Below are 4,961 nucleotides of genomic sequence, written 5' to 3'. Positions count from 1 at the left end.
GGGGGGGGGGGACAAACACAGACACACATATATACGACGGGCTTCTTTCAGTTTCCGTCTAGCAAATCCACTCACAAAGCTTTGGTCGGCCTGAGGCTATAGCAAAAGACACTTGTCCAAGGTGCCACGCAGTGGGACTGAACCCAGAACCATGTGTTTGGTAAGCAAGCTACTTACCACACAGCCACTCCTGCGCCTAGTTACTTACTACACAGCCACTTTCATTATTCAATCCTCGTTCTTTTAATACTGTAAACAAGAAGACTTCCTCGTTTTGAACATACATACCTTTTGATAGAAGATCGTGTTCATTGTGTGTTTTATGCTAAAACGATTTGGATCTATTTTAAAACGGGGGCGCCAGTTTTCATTTATGTTTTATGTAGTGTTTTTGGTACGGAAAGACTTTCAAACTTCGTATACTTATCTATTTTGTGTTATAGAACAGAAAAATATTTTTGTATTCGAATTTATTTCATGTAAAAAATTGTCTTATTTCGATAATTTCTACTAATCACTGACGGTCTATTCAGTTGAAAACAGTTAGCGCTGTAACGGTGTATATCGTATTAATCCCCTAACCCTAACTAGACTGTTAACCGTAACCCTAACTCTAAAATTGTTACACACATAGATACGCACAGCGTAATTTATTATATAAACAATATATGCGTATAAATTACGATGAAACAGGATGAAATATGTCACAGGGAATAACATTTTTATGACCGCCCAGCAGTAACTCTATTCAGCTGAATAGACGTCAGTGATTGGTTGAAATTACAGAAATATGACAACTTTAACATGGAATAACTTGCGAATTCCTTTTTTTTGTTAAGAAGACTAAGAGTAAAAGATGTTTTATATGACACATTCTACCAGTGTCCCAAGTTTCAAAGTGTTTCGTTAAGAAAATACTGGCGCCCCCGTTTTAAAATAGAACCAACGATTTTACTTTTGGCCAAAAACTCTAGGCTAAATCTGGCAAAACCCAACACCCGTCAATGAGAGAATATTTATGTGGTTGATCGACCAACAAGAAATAGCAGCCAAATCTGATTCGGGTCACACCTTACTTTTTACATTGCTAAACATTCTCATTGGACAACTATTTGACATTAATCAGGACGATAACAACATAGAGCCTTCCTAGAAATACTTGCTTTCAAATGTTTTTCTATCTCAATTTTATCAGATACATATTTCACTTAAGGAGCAAACTGAAGTAGTGCAACGTACAACAAAGAAAAAGCGAAAATCGCGAGACTTTTTTTTTTTAACCTACTAAGTAAATATATATCGATTTCCATAAGTAACGAAAAAAAAAGTGCATGCTAGATTAAGCTTAACCAGGACGATATCACTCGTTGAAACTTGTTTCATTGTTATCTATTTACTTTTTGCTCATTCAACCATGCTTTCCATGATACAAGGGCGTATTCAACAATTTGATACAAGTAGTGATTAATGAAAAAAGTTGTATAGATAGGAGATGCTATAAAACTAATTCAAAATACAAATAGGAAAATAAAACTAAACAAAAGTGATATCTGTTCGAAAATTTAGGCCATAGCTTTGCACATATGTATTTATTAAAATGTAAACAAAATTATGCCGGGCTTGTGGCTTAATAATAATTCCTAGAGTAATCAATGCAGCGTGGATTATGAATAAATTATATAGTCTTACATGGATACGATTCTAAATTTAACTCTCCTAGAAGATAGGTAGTCTATGCAGTCATTTTGAAGGAAAAAATAATTAAATAAACGAGACCTCGCCATGAGGAAACACTAAGATTGTCCGGGGACCACGAGGAGAGACCCAACGGGCTTTACCTTTTGTCCTTGTGTTAAAAGTAGATACGTCATTATTATTGATTTTTCAGCTTCACTACACATCCTAAGTACGTCGGAGGAGGTGATGGCGCTAGTGCTGAAATATTGTAATTTTGCTGGTGAAATACATTATTCAACAATCTGAAATGTTCGGGGGAAGGCCGGATCTTCTTTCCATCACTGGCTTCAATCGCTTCAGTGAAGATGATCCCTGTAAGGTGCTTAGCTGTTGCATTGTCTCAGCCTCGCCATCAGCTGCAAGTGTTTTGAATTGCTTTAAAAAATAATAATTTAGAAGCAAATGCCAGTCTTCCCAGTTGTTAGGTGGATTTGAGTATTTGAATAAATACATTCAACCCATTTTTGTTGTTCTTGTCCACTCACTTTCGTAAATTATATCCCTGACCTAGTGTTTGTCGCTTTTTTTAATTCGATACTTCAAGTAAATAAGCAGTAATTATGTTTCAGAGAGAAACTATAGAGCTTAGACGTAACATGCACGTAATGAAATACGAGATGAATGACGTAAATAAAGAAAAAATAAAGAAAATGAAAGTTTCATTAAAAATTAAATTGTAGTCAAATATTCTTATGAGCAACGAAAAATACGTTTCTTGATCATTTGCATACGTTGTATAGGAAAGAAAAATACAACGATAGCAATTTTGTAAAGCTGATTTTCAATAATAACAGTAAATAAATATTAAATAGACATAGCAACTGCTTTGATACGTATGGGCTATTTTGGTATTGTATCGTTTTGTAATTAATATAGTTGAGAAAATAATTACGAATAGAAAAGTCGTTTTAAATATGTCAACTTCGACCCAGTAACGAACTTTTTTTATTGTTTTCCTTTTCTTTCAAAGCAAGCGAAACATCCGGAATGTAGTCAGAGTCCCAATTAACGAAAATAAACAACGGTTCTGACCGACATTAAGACTTGGTCGGGGTGGGTGGAGTTGTGTTTGTTTTCATTTTTAGCTTAAGCAAAAAAAACAGAAATAGCAAAACAGTTTTGTGAGTTGTACAACAAATCAATAATTTCGTAGAAACAAGTCATACCAACTGCTAAAAATAATAACCAATGTACCTTCAAATTATAACCAAACCGTCTGGGAAAAGGGAGGGGCACATTTTATAATTTAGTTCTAGATAATGGAATAGCCGAAAGGACGGGATGGTCGTGACTGGAACGCCCTTCACCATAGATATGCTTATTAAGCGTTGAGACTAACAACAACTGCATATTGCAAAACTCGGCTCTGAATAAATAAATATAAACAATGCCGCCCGTATTACGCAGTTCTTTCACTGGCCTCTGATCAAGGAAAGCGCTGCAAATTCTAATAGAAATGCAAATATAAAACAACAGAAATAAATAAAATATTTAAATAATGCATTAAAACAGTTTTGCAACGATGCTTAATACATACCAAAGATTCTAAATGAAAGTTTTTACAATAAAAATTGTCAGCAATGTTTTCTTTGTGGCTTGACTCGAATCAGTTTAGCAAGATAGTGTTTACCACGTGGAGTTTTCTGACACTGGACTTCAAACGAACAATTTTTTTCTAATAAATTGTTACAAGAAAAAAATTTGTAACGTAGAAAAACAAAACATTCTGAAACACAATCATATATTCCAAAAATAAACAACTTTAAATAGATCATATTTAATCTCGATATGATGATGATAATAATAATAATAATCATAAAAGTCGGTATTAAGATTTCGTAAAATATCCACATAAATAGATATGTATTTTTTTTTTTTATATTAAAAATAAAAATGTGGAAAACAATCACTAATGCATTTTACATTAGAAATTATATTATTCGTAAAAAGTACAAGATTAAAAACGTTTAGTTTCATGTCAGAAGGAACCTGAGTCAACACTTCTTTCATGACATGGAAACAACATTCGCTAGTTGTTATGCGGTTTGATTTCCACATAATTTTGATTTCCACATAAGTTAGTCAAGCAGCAGGGTGTCAATCAACAGTTGCAATTTTCTAGTTTAACCTTTTCTTTTTGTTTGTTTTAATCCCTAATATAAGCTACAAGAAGCATTCAGAACATGATTTAATGTTCTATTTTATTGTTTTATCGAATATAATTTATAATACTTGATTTCTTCGTATCCTGCATACGTGTAATGCAATTATATAAATTGTATTGACCGTAACCTTTTTTTTTTTTTTATCTTTCACTTGTTTCAATCATTGGGCTGCGGCCATGCTGGGACATCGCATTGAAAGGTTTTAGTCGAACGAATATGGTTTTTTTTAAACCTGGTACTTATTTTATCGATTTTTTTGCCGAACCGCTGTTGTTACGGGCGGGAGCATAAACAAACCAGCACCGGTCGTCAAGCGATGGTGACCATCGGCGTTAGGTGTTAGTATTGACATTGATCGGTATTTTTGCATGGGTATGTCTGCATTAACATTGTTACTTATATTAATTTATGACAATAACCATTTTTATAACTATATATTTTTATATTCTGTATTAATTTTAATGGTAGACTCTACTTTTCCTGTTTGATTATTTAATGTTTTCATTATGTTTTCAATATGATATATATAAATTTCTTTGTATGTTCTTCCCTGATGATATTCTAGCTAATAATAATTAACTAAATTGATTAAATTAAATTAAATTCGATGATGAATTGAAACACTTGTAGGTCTTGTCAACATATCAATAAACTTTTAATTTCATCTCCATCTTCTCTCTTGGTATATAATATATATATCATTATCATTGTTTAACGTTGTCCTTCCATGCTAGCATGGGTGGGACAGTACCACAAGAGCTGGCCAGGCCAAGGCGGGTACGAGACTTCTGTGACTATTTTGGCAGGATTTTTACTGCTGGATGCCCTTCCTAACACCAACCACTCAGCAGATGTTGGCCATGCTGGGGTACTGCCTTGATGAATTTTTTAGTCAAATCAATCGACACCCAGGACTTTTTCTTTAAGCTTGGTACTTTTTTTGCTGACCCACTAAGTTTCAGGAATGTAAACACACCAACTCCAGTTATCAAGCAGTGGTGGGGGACACACACAAACACAAAGCACATACATTAATATATATATATATATATATATATA

Source organism: Octopus bimaculoides, chromosome 17 (assembly GCF_001194135.2).
Source record: "Octopus bimaculoides isolate UCB-OBI-ISO-001 chromosome 17, ASM119413v2, whole genome shotgun sequence".
Classification (NCBI taxonomy): domain Eukaryota; kingdom Metazoa; phylum Mollusca; class Cephalopoda; order Octopoda; family Octopodidae; genus Octopus; species Octopus bimaculoides.
Note: the sequence above shows the minus strand (reverse complement) of the source record.